Here is a 13,363-nt window from a genome sequence, read left to right on the forward strand (position 1 = left end):
GTATCGCAGAAGCAACAGCGGTCAGTATCGGAGTGAAGAGTATTTTCCCAGAACTGAAATGGAACAGAGCAGAAGAGCAAAGGCCCGACTGTGGCAGCCCATATGGGACGCAAAGAACACAGACGGGACTACAAAGGCAGTTCTGCTGAAGGAGTGTGATCTGCATTACAAAGCAGAACTGCAACTGTAATCTCTGGATTACTACCTGAGCTACAAGTAAACTGGCAAGGCATCAGTAAAGACTGAATAATGCACCCATGTGGGAGAAATGGGTTCCAATTCACAGAGGCAGGGCTGTAGATTGCAGAGAGTTGTCGACACAGCTCAGCACATCACAGAAACCAGACTCCCCTCTACGGACTCTGTCGACACTTCTCACTGATTCGGTAAAGTAGCCAGCATAAATCAAAGGCCCCACCCACCCCGGGCATTCCCTCTTCCCCCCCCCCCCCCCCCACATCAGGCAGAAGCCTATGTCCTACCCTGCTGTTACCAATATTAGCCCACAACCTACCAATCCTTCCCTTCTTATTGGAATTCACGGTCTAACTTGACAAGATTGTTGACAGTTTACATTCTAGAACCATCTCAGTCAAAGAGCAGCAGCAGACTTCCCTGCAAAAATGCAGCAACCTCGAGCACCGTTCCAACCTGCGGCTGAACAAGGCAAAGGTCACTCAGTGTCTGCCAACCCCAGGGACTCCCTCGGCCAAATTTCCACCAACTCCCATCACTGCAGAAGCAAGATGTTGGGTATTTAGTGTTTTAGTAACAGTTGAGTAATCATACATATTGCTTGATTAATCTTGTTTCATTTAAATAATTAACTATGGGTTACTGTATATGTAAAAATACATTAATGGATTATGAAATCACACTACCATGTTATAATGCGTGCCTCACTTAAAGTAAGGACAAAGTTAAACCCACATTCCCCGGACTTGTGTTTCCTTTGAATTAGGTTAATGGTTTGAAATTACAAAACATAACACAGCCTGTCCTCAAGGAACAACCCACACACAGGAAGACTTATTCCCATTTCCAAACTCAGACAAACTTAATCAAGTTTTATTTTAAAAATACTTCTGAGTATACTAAACCCAAAATGTAGTCAGCTGAGGGCACTGATAGCTCCTATAACTACCTTTCGAATCAAACCATAAGGACTGTAAAGCTAAATCCACATATAATTCACCAGAACGGTGTGTGTGTGTGACTGCACAGCTTCTACCTGCTACAGAAAATCCTGGCGCAAAACATCACCACAGTTATAAAACTCTAGTTAGGCATCCATCCTTAAGGACCCCCTTCACTCAGAACATGCCCTCGTCTCATTGCTATCACCAGGGAGGAGGTACAGGAGCCTAAAGACACACACTTAATGTTTCAGGAATAACTTTTTCCCCTCTGCCTCTGATTTCTGAACGGACATCGAACCCATGAACACTACCTCACAGCTTTTTCTTCTTTCTGCACTATACTTCTTACTGTAATTCACACTTTTGATTATTATGTGTTGCAAAGTACTGCTGCCACATGACAACAAATTTCATGACCTATGCCAACGATATTAAACCTGACTCTGATTCTCCAATTAAATAAAGGATTTACTTGCAACAGTGTGACTGCAATAGTGTACAAAATCGCGAGGGGCAGAGATAGGATGCACGCTCACAGTCTTTCTCCCAGAGCTATGAAACTATGAACTAAATAGTAACATGCACACACACACACAACATGCTGTAGGAACTCAGCAGGTCGGGCTGAATCTATGGAGAGGAATAACGAGTCGACGTTTCAGGCCGAGTCTCTTCATCATGGAACTAAAGAACCTGAGTTCAAGGTGAGAGGGGAGAAATTTAATAATAACCTGAAGGGCAACATTTTCCACCCAGTGGGTGGTCAGAGTATGGAATGATCTGCCAAAGAAAGGACTAATCAAAATAGGACATACATGGTAAATGGTAGGGCATTGAAGAATGCAGTAGAACAGAGTGATCTCGGAATAATGGTGCATAGTTCCCTGAAGGTAGAATCTCATGTGGATAGGGTGGTAAAGAAAGCTTTTGGTATGCTGGCCTTTATAAATCAGAGCATTGAGTATAGGAGTTGGGATGTAATGTTGAAATTGTACAAGGCATTGGTAAGGCCAAATTTGGAGTATTGTGTACAGTACTGGTCACCGAATTATAGGAAAGATGTCAACAAAATAGAGAGAGTACAGAGAAGATTTACTAGAATGTTACTTGGGTTTCAGCACCTAAGTTACAGAGAAAGGTTAAACAAGTTAGATCTTTATTCTTTGGAGCGTAGAAGGTTGAGGGGGGACTTGATAGAGGTATTTAGAATTATGAAGGGGATAGATAGAGTTGACGTGGATAGGCTTTTTCCATTGAGAGTAGAGGAGATTCAAACAAGAGGACATGAGTTGAGAATTAGGGGGCAAAAGTTTAGAGGTAACACGAGGGGGAACTTTACTCAGAGAGTGGTAGCTGTGTGAAACGAGCTTCCAGTAGAAGTGGTAGAGGCAGGTTCGGTATTGTCATTTAAAGTAAAATTGGATAGGTATATGGACAGGAAAGGAATGGAGCGTTATGGGCTGAGTGCAGGTCGGTGGGACAAGGTGAGAGTAAGTGTTTGGCACGGACTAGAAGGGCTGAGATGGCCTGTTTCCGTGCTGTAATTGTTATATGGCTATATAAAGTGGTTGAAGTAGATACAATAACAACATTTAAAAGGTTTAAAAGGACAGGTACAATGATAGAAAAGTGTTTGAGCAGGGGTACCCAACCTTTTTATGCGATGGACCCCTACCATTAACCAAGGGGTCTGTGGACCCCAGGTTGGGAACCCCTAGTTTATAGGGATAAGGGCCAAATGGGACCAGTTTGCTTGGAAACTTTTAGCGTGGATTAGATGGGCCAAAGGGCCTCTTTCCATGCTGTATGACTGGGACTCTTGGCACTGCCCCCATGGGCCTCTGCTCTGTCATAAGAAAATTGGAAAATATGAAAAACAACAGAGCATGTTTATCATACAATGGAAGACTTACAATAAGGACAAAATATAAATGTAACAAATGTAAAATCACTTCTCTGAGAAGAATGTTTAAGCCATCTGCAATAGCTTCTACCTAATATTTTGAAAGGAAGATACTTTAGTTCAGAATACACAAGGAAGTCAGCAATTGTTGCCAAATTTATGTCTCATCAAAAAATCATTGTGTCACAGTGCAATTACATCATCCTCTCCTCCGCTGCCATTTAGTTGTCTACCTGCTACACTACACAGCTATAAAATACAAGAGCATGGTGTAACCCAGAAATTCATCAGTTCGAGTGGCAGTAATTATGCCGGCCAGAGGCACTAAGCTCAGTTTCCTCAGCTCCATTCAGCATTCAGTGTGACTGGCCAGGGAGGAAACCCCAGAAAATGTAACCGTGCAAACCATACATCTGATATTAGAGCACTCCAGTACCTGTGAGTGGTAATGTTTAAAGTGATATGGTCCTGGTTACGTGACCACTGATGCCAGGTTGGCAATGTCTCAGGAGTATTAATAACAGCTGGGGTCACCAGTCTTGTAGAAACACTGCCCAGAAGAAGGCAATGGCAAAACACTTCTGTCGAAAAATTTGCCAAGAACAATCACAGTTATGGGTCCCTGATGATCTTTCTCATACGACATGGCACATGATGATGTTGAAGATGATTTGATCTCATCCTTCCCTTTCTCTGTAATCTATACCCCCGCTCAGGGTAGTTGTGCTTCTCCAGTCCTGCATATTGGGTGCTCCTGCATTCAATCACCCCCATCAAGAACAGCTACCAAGCCCCTCAGCTCTGAAAATCCCTCCCTAAATCACTCTACATCATTCTTTCCTCTTTGAGATGCTCTTTAGAATCTATTATCTGCAAACACCAGCATCACAGAACACCACAGTACAGGCACGGCAACTTCAGCCCATCCAGACTATGCCAACCCGATCTTCTGCCTAGTCCCATCAACCTGCACCTGCACAATGTCTCTCCAAGTTCCTCACATCCATGTATTTGTACATATCCAAATTTCTTAAATATTACAAAATGGAACCCGCATTTTTCACTTCCGTGGGCCGCTCCTTCCACACTGTAACCATCATCTGAGTGAAGAAGTTCCCCTTCAGATTCTCCTTAAATAATTCACCTTTCACCCTTAACCCATGACCTGTAGTCATGGTCTCACCTAAACTAAGGGGGAAAATCCTGCATGCATTCACCCTATCAATAGCCCTCTTGTCTGCCCTAACATCTCCCAGTGTACTGTATGTTCAATACAATGTCTTCTTAGTAACATTCTCTTCCAAAGTGCCTGGGGACATTTGGGTTAAAGACGAGGTGCCACAGAAATGGAACTGTTGACATTAGAACTCTAATTTTAGCAGGGGTGGCATTTTCCTGGTGTGGGTTTTCTTTTGAAAAAGTTAAGATTTGTAGATATTTTATTTTATTTAGAGATGGAAACAGGCCCTTTTGGCCAATGAGTGTGCACCGTCCAATTACATCCCTGTGATCAATTAACCTACTAACCCATACATCTTTGGACTGTGGGAGGAAACTGCAGCACCCGGAGGAAACCAGCGCAGTCACAGCGAGTATATAGAAACTCTTTACAGGCAGCAGTGGAATTAAACCCGGTCGCTGGTGCTGTAATGGGGTTACGCTAACCGTTACGCTACTATGCTGCCCCAAATGTAATGGATATTAATGTAATAATGAAATACTTTGTCAAAAACAATCATGGCCATGGAGACTATGATCACCCATGTCAGAAAAACACGGCACATAATGATGATGACGAATGAATTATTAACAAATAAATAATTGATGCAACAATAATCCGGTTGTAATGGATTATTTTGATTGCGTTGTAGGTTAAAATGAGCCTTTAGCATCAGCTTCTGTTGGACAAATCACAAGCTGTGAATGTTTTTCTGTTTCCATTCTTAAGGCAAAATAAAAACCTTATAAAGTTAATGCTCCACAGAGCAATGGATCTCATTTATAGCTTGTTCTGCTGTGAACTAATAGTGAACATTAGGGAATATTTATCAGGAGCGCTACACACGCAGGGTCCTTAGTATTATCAAGGATCCCACCCATCCATCCAGCATCCTCTTTGTCTTTCTACCATCAGGCAGGAGACTCCGATGCATAAAGACAAGAACAGTCAGGATGGGAAACAGTTTCTTCCCCCAGGCCATTAGGCTTCTGAACTCCCTGCCACATCGTATTCAAAGTGTCGTTGGTTAATCTGTTCTGTACCTACCCTACAAAATTTAATTCATACACTTTACTTTGTTTGTTTATGTGCAATTCATCTGTAGTTTTTACTTTCCTAAGTTATTGTCTGTTACATGTACTACTATACTTTACACCCTGGTTAGGAGAAACGTTGTCTCATTTGACAGTATACATGTATACAGTTAAATAACAATAAGTTTGACTTGACTTGACTTGAAAGAAATCTCCTGCTCACAACTATGATATATACACACCCCATGTACACTCAGAAAAACCTGCAGTGATAATTAGTTATTGCAGTTTGCTTAGAATGGAGGTAAAATATGTTGGAGAAAGATAAATACATTTTTATAGAAGTTTGAAGCAAAATAATAATACAGCTATGGGCTGACTGCGGTGACCCTTTCAGCCAAGATCTAACTGCACATCCGATAACAGAGAGGCAAAGCAGATGGAAGGTTGAATAATTTTACATCCTACAGACTGGAGTTGTTCTGATTGGAACAGCCATGACTATCAGAGGGCATCACGTGGCTATGAGTCATGTTGTGACCATTTGCCAAACTTCAAGCATCGTACCCGGGGTGCTAGATTCTTCAGCTGCAGGTCAACCTATCCGTCTTTTCGCTGACGCAGCACAGGGGCCGCATGCAGGTTGAAAACACAGTAAGCTACTGCAGCCATTCCAGCAACATGTAAATCTGTGCTGCGTTTAACCCTTGCAGAGATAAAGATGGTGCCAGGAGAGAGGATTAAACACCATTAGTCTGTTTTACTGATTGAAATAATATTCTCACCTCTGCAAGGGTTCAGATTCCATGGATGATATGATTCAAAAGTTGAAACACAGGGAATTCTGCAGATGCTGGAAATCCAAAGTAAATCACACAAAATGCTGGAGGAACTCAGCAGGTCAGGCAGCCTCCGTGGAGAGGAATAAAGAGTCAAAATTTCAGGACAAGATCCTTCAACAGGATAATCAGAAGAAAAAAGGTCTCAGCCCAAAATATTGACTCTTTAATTCTCTCCATAAATGCTACCTGACCTGCTGAGTTCCTCCAGCATTTTGTGTGAGTGGTACAAAAGCCATTGCCAATCAGAAAGGCAAATGAGCTTAACGTAGTCAAGAAAAGAAATCTGTCAAATACAGGACTTGCACTGATCCAGCTGTATCCTCGCTGGCCCCCAAGGTGGCATATCAAACTACTCAACTGGGTAATTAAATTCAGGAATAACAGTTAGTAGGGCAAATGGAAAACACTCAAAATGACAAGCACCAGCAGTGGGGAGAGAAACAGTGGGTCTTCAGATGTTTTGCTTTTCACATTCACTGTCTTTTACCCACTCTATGCTGCTACTTCAACTTGTGAAGCTCGAAGATCAAGGTTCATGTTCAAAGTAAATTATTATCAAAGTACCTACATTTTATGTCACGATATATTATCCTGAAATTCATTTTTCTTGCAGCCATTCACAGTAGAACAATGAAATACAACGGAAACTGAGTTCCAGGTTCTAGACCCAGTGGTGGTAAAGCACTGGTGTTACAGCTCCATGTTATGATAGACATGATTTCAAAAGTTCAATGTAAATTTATTACCAATTTACATAGAGTGGACTGTGGTTAAGGGGGCCATCGGTTAACCAGGGTAGTTGTTTAATTGGGACAACTCTAAACCCTCTCCAATGTCAGTATAGCCTTTCTAAAATAAGGAGCCCAAAACTTCACACAATACTCCAAGTGTGGTCTCACAAATGCATTTTAGAGCTTCAACATCACATCCTGCTCTTATACTATATACCTCTAGAAACGAATGCCAACATTGCATTCGCCTTCTTCACAACTGACTCATGCCAGAGGTTAACTTTTAGGGTATCTTGCACAAGGACTCCCAAGCCTCTTTGCATCTCTGCATTTTGAATTCTCTCCCCATCTAAATGATAGTCTGCCTCTTTATTTCTTCCACCAAAGTGCATGACCAGACACTTACCAACATTGTATTTCATTCACCACTTCTTTGCCCATTCCCCTAAACTATCTAAGTCTATCTGCAGGCTCTCTGTGTCCTCAACACTACCCACTCCTCCACCTATCTTTGTATCATTAGCAAATTTAGCCACAAATCCATTAATCCCATAATCCAAATCATTGACATACATCATAAAAAGCAGCGATCCCAACACTGACCCCTGTGGAACCCAGTGGTAACCAGCAGCCAGCCAGAATAGGATTCTTTTATTCCCACTCTCTGTTTTCTGCCATCCAGCCAATGCTTCACCCATGCCAGTAACTCCCCTGTAATTCCATGGGCTCTTATCTTGCTAAGCAGCCTCAGGTGTGGCACTTTGTCAAAGGCCTTCTGAAAATCCAAGTACACCACATTCACTGCATCTCCTTTGTCCATCCTGCTTGTAATTTCCTCAAAAAAATTGCAGTAGGTTAGTCAGGCAGGATTTTCCTTTCAGGAAACCATGCTGGCTTTGGCCTATCTTACCACTGCTGCTCTGCTGTCCTTCTGCAAATGTCCCTTTCCAATCAACTTCGGCCAGTTCCGCTCTCATGCCATTGTAATTTCCTTTATTCCATTGAAATACCGACACATTGGAATTTAGTTTCTTCTTAATTGGTGCTTAATTGGGACACAACACTGTTGCTGAATAATTTCTAACTAACATCAGTTGTGTGCACTTTTGTGGCTGTTAGACACAGAGCGAACAGATTTTAAATAGTGCCAGCTTGTGCTTGTGTTATGTTATCCATCAGGGCCAGTGGACGCCGATTTAAAAAGCAGTGAATTATTCTTGGATTACCACACTACTTCATGCAGAAAGGCAGTGAAGGTAGACCATTATCTCACTAGGCGTCTATGCTGATCGTCTTCATTTACAGTCAACAGGGCAGCGTACACTGGATGAATTCCTCTGTCAATAACTTTTAGGAACAAATACACAGTTTTATCGTACTGTAGTTATATTGATAGTGTTCTAATTTGTTCTGTATTCCATTTAAATCCATCATTTGTTACTCAGTTAAGTGGGTAGTTTGTCTACCTTTTTTAAAAAACTATTTCCATGAAAATTTGGCTAATTGTGACAGCTGCTCAATTGGGCAAAAATGTATTGATCCCAATGTATCCCAATTAACTGGAATGCACTGTATACGTTACCATACAACACCACATCACCAGGGTGATCTCACCTAAGCCCCTCTGTAGTTCTTGCATTCATTCTGACTCTGCTATTCTATCCGCCTTGTTAATAAGCCAAACGCTCCACTTGCCTTTTGAGTTACCTTCTCTAAGCAGATCCGAACCTCAAGCTTTGATGGGATTAGGTCCGTATAGAAAGAAAGTGCACTGAGAAAAGTTACAAGGATGTTGCCATGACTTGAGGACCTGAGTTATAGTGAATAGGTTAGGACTTTATTTCCTGGAGTGTAGGAGAATGAAAATCTGGCTGAGTGGCGCCACAACAACAAACTCCTACTCATTGTCAGCAAGATCAAGAAGCTGATTATTGACTTCAGGAGGAGGAAACCAGAGGTCCACAAGCAATTCCTCATCAGAAGATCAGAGGTGGAGAGGATCAGCAGCTTTACGTTCTGCTGTGTTACTATTTCGGGCCTAGCACATAAGTGCAATTATGAAGAAAGCACGGCAGCGGCTCTACTTCATTGGAAGTTTACAGAGACTTGACATGACTTCTAAAACTCTGACAAACTTCTGTAGATGTGTGGCGGAGAGTACGTTGACTGGCTACATCACAGCCTGGTATGAAAAGACTAATGCCCTTAAATGGGAAATCATATAAAATGTAGTGGGTACAGCCCAGTCCATCACAGGTAAAGCCCTCCCCACCACTGAGCACATCTACATGGAGCATTGACCCAGGGAAGTAGCAACCATCATCAGGGACCCCCACTACCCAGGTTATGCTCTCTACTGCCATTAGGAAGAAGATACAAGAGCCCCAGGACTCAGGTTCGGGAACAGTTAGATAGATAGATAGATACTTTATTCATCCCCATGGGGAAATTCAACTTTTTTTCCAATGTCCCATACACTTGTTGTAGCAAAACTAATTACATACAATACTTAACTCAGTAAAAAATATGATATGCATCTAAATCACTATCTCAAAAAGCATTAATAATAGCTTTTAAAAAGTTCTTAAGTCCTGGCGGTTGAATTGTAAAGCCTAATGGCATTGGGGAATATTGACCTCTTCATCCTGTCTGAGGAGCATTGCATCGATAGTAACCTGTCACTGAAACTGCTTCTCTGTCTCTGGATGGTGCTATGTAGAGGATGTTCAGAGTTTTCCATAATTGACCGTAGCCTACTCAGCGCCCTTCGCTCAGCTACCGATGTTAAACTCTCCAGTACTTTGCCCATGACAGAGCCCGCCTTCTTTACCAGCTTATTAAGACGTGAGGCGTCCCTCTTCTTAATGCTTCCTCCCCAACACGCCACCACAAAGAAGAGGGCGCTCTCCACAACTGACCTATAGAACATCTTCAGCATCTCACTACAGACATTGAATGACGCCAACCTTCTAAGGAAGTACAGTCGACTCTGTGCCTTCCTGCACAAGGCATCTGTGTTGGCAGTCCAGTCTAGCTTCTTGTCTAACTGTACTCCCAGATACTTGTAGGTCTTAACCTGCTCCACACATTCTCCATTAATGATCACTGGCTCCATATGAGGCCTAGATCTCCTAAAGTCCACCACCATCTCCTTGGTCTTGGTGATATTGAGACGCAGGTAGTTTGAGTTGCACCATATCACAAAGTCCTGTATCAGTTTCCTATACTCCTCCTCCTGTCCATTCCTGACACACCCCACTATGGCCGTGTCATCAGCGAACTTCTGCACATGGCAGGACTCCGAGTTATATTGGAAGTCTGATGTGTACAGGGTGAACAGGACCGGAGAGAGTACGGTTCCCTGCGGCGCTCCTGTGCTGCTGACCACCGTGTCAGACCTACAGTCTCCCAACCGTTATTACCCCTCAACCATCAGGCTATTTAACCAAAGGGGATAACTTCACTCAACCTCACTTGTCCCATCACTGAGATGTTCCCACAAGCTATGGACTCAATTTCAAGCAGTCTTCATCCCATGTTCTGGATATCAAAGTAAAATTTATTATCAGGGTACATACACATCACCACAAACAACCTCGCCTTTCTTCTTCCTGGGGGCATACTCCGCAAATCTATACGACAGTGTTTGCAATCAGGATCAATGAACAGCAAACTGTGCAAATGAAGATATAAATAAACTGTAACGAATAACGAACATTAAATAACACGATAAAGAGCACTTAAAGTGAGATCATTGGTTGTGGGAGTGGGAGAGGACAATACCTCATCCCACCCTGTCTCTTGCAAAAATGCCACCCACTTCTCTCAATTCCTCCATCTCTGCCGCATCTGCTCTCAAGATGAGGCTTTCATTCTAGAACAAAGGAGATGTCCTCCTTTTTCTAAGAAAAGGGGCTTCCCTTCCTCCACAGTCAACACTGCCCTAAACCGCATCTCTTCCATTTCATGCACATCTACTCTTACCCCATCCTCCCACCACCCTACCAGGGATAGGGTTCCTCTTGTCTTCATCTACCACCCCACCAGCCTCTGTGTCCAGCACATAATTCTCCAAAACTTCCACCACCTCAAACGGGATCCCACCACCAAGCACATCCTCCCCTCCCCTCCACTTTCTGCATTCCACAGGGATCGCTCCCTACATGACTCCCTTGTCCATTCGTCCCTCCCCACTGATCTCCCTCCTGGTACTTAACCTTGCAAGCGGAACAAATGCTACACCTGCCCCTACACCTCCTCCCTCACTACTATTCAGGGCCCCAAACAGTCCTTCCAGGTGAGGCGACACTTCACCTGTGAGTCTGTTGGAGTCATCTACAGTATCCAGTGCTCCCGGTGTGGCCTCCTGTACATCAACGTAGATTGGGAGACTACTTCGCCATGCAACTAATCTCTGTCCGCCAGAAAAAGCGGGATTTCCCAGTGGCCACTCATTTTAATTCCGTTTCTCATTCTGATTCCTATTCCAACAGGTCCATCCAGGGCCTCCTCTACTGTCACAATGAAGCCACACTCAGCTGGTGGAGCATATTCCATCTGCGTAGCCTCCAATCTGGTGGTACGAACATCGATTTCTCAAACTTCTAGCGACGCCCTCCACCCACCGCTTCTACTTTTCCCTCTCTCTCCTCATCTCCTTACCCACCTATCGCCCCCCCCCCCCCTCTGGTGCTCCTCCCCCTTTTTCTTTCTTCCACGGCCTTCTGTCTCTTTCACCAATCAACTTCCTAGCTCTTTGCTTCATCCCTCCCCCTCCGAGTTTCACCTATCACCTGGGGTTTCTCTCTCCCCTTTTAAATCTACTCCTCAGCTTTTCTCTCCAGTCCTGCTGAAGGGTTTCGGCCCAAAGTGTCGACTGTACTCTCTTCCAAGATGCTGGCTGGCCTGCTGAGTTCTTTTCAGCATTTTGTGTGCGTTCATTGGTTCTGGGAACACCAGAAATAGAATGAGTGTAATTGTCCTCCCTTGTTCAAGACCTTGATGGTAGGGGGTTAGTAACTGTTCTGGAACAGTTCTTGGTGGTGTGAGTCCTGAGGCTCTTACACTTTCTACATATTTATTTATTATTACTATTTATTTCATTTTGTATTTACACAGTCTTTTGCACATTGGTCGAACTCCCTGTTGGTGCAGTCTTTCAATGATTTTATTATGGATTTATTGAGTATGCCCAAGAAAATGAATCTCAGAGTTGTATATGATGACATGAATATACGTTGATCATAAATTTACTTTGAACTTTTTGAAAGAGGAAAGCATTCATCACAGATTCAATGTCTTGCAAGCATTTGCAGGAAAAAGAAGAAATACAATGGAATTTCACAAAAAAAACTACATAGAGCAACACACACAAAATGTTGAAGGAACTCAGCAGGCCAGGAAGCATCTACGGAGAAGCATAAACAGTCGACATTTTGGGCTGAGATCCTTCATCAGGACTGGAAAACGTGTGGGGAGGGAGGAAGTACCACCAAGATGGTAGGTGACAGGTGGGGGGGGGGGGTGGTGGTGAAGTGAAGAGCTGGGAAGCTGATTGGTGAAAGAGATACAGGGCTGGAGAAGGGGGAATCTGATAGGAGAGGACCGAGACAATGGAAGAAAGGGAAGGAGAGGAGCACCAGAGGGAGGTGTTGGCTGGTAAGATGAGAGAGTGTGAGAGAGACATGAGAATGGGCAATGGGGGGGAGGGGGCACCGGAAGTTCGAGAAATTGACGCTCGTGCCGTCGGGTTGGAGGCTACCCAGACGGGATATGAGGTATTGCTCCTCCAGCCTGAGGGTGACTACATCGTGACAAGAGAGGAGGCCACGGAATGCAGATGTTCTCATGTTTGTGATGCATGGACAAAAACTCACAAGCAACCGACTTGCAAAAGACGACAAACGGTGCAAATAAAAAAATAATAACGAGAGCAAGAGTTGCAAAGAGTCAGAAACTCACAGTGCAATACGTCACAGATACAGGCCCTTCAGCCCAAAGGGTCTACAACAACTATGGTGCCCAGCCAGCAAGGAGGGCCATGTTCAAATTCATTCCCACACTGAGTGCCGTATACTGTTTCGGCACGGGGGCTGCGGTAAGATAAGACGATGCTGGTATCAATGATTGATGCTTTTCTGAAGATCTCAAGACAGGTTCTCTCTAAACATCAAATATTTACTGGATTAAAAGCTCCAAGAATGCAGACGCTCTCTCTCTCACATAGCCAGCTACCAGAACAACACAGAGATCCAGACTCTCGGCAACCAGTCCTCTCTGAGCAGTAGGCCAGGCAATGTGACAGCGTTACATAACGCGCATTCCTCCTACCAACTCCACGTCTGCGAGTTTCAACCCATTCAGTACCCATGCAAAACTATGCAAAGTTGTAGAGCTACTGTATGGAAACCAGAACACAGCGAGGCAGGCTCTTCGGATATCAGGTGCCAACTCTCCAAAGCAAGCAGGACCCTTCTACGTACAGGATACAGTCAA

The 13,363-nt window shown here is 43.7% G+C and overlaps 1 protein-coding gene across 1 annotated transcript in view; it reads right to left on the reverse strand.

Annotated features, from left to right (window-relative positions):
• Positions 1 to 13,363, reverse strand: part of garnl3 (GTPase activating Rap/RanGAP domain like 3) — a 357,427-nt gene that overhangs the window by 178,576 nt on the left and 165,488 nt on the right.

Source organism: Hemitrygon akajei, chromosome 7 (assembly GCF_048418815.1).
Source record: "Hemitrygon akajei chromosome 7, sHemAka1.3, whole genome shotgun sequence".
Lineage (NCBI taxonomy): Eukaryota > Metazoa > Chordata > Chondrichthyes > Myliobatiformes > Dasyatidae > Hemitrygon > Hemitrygon akajei.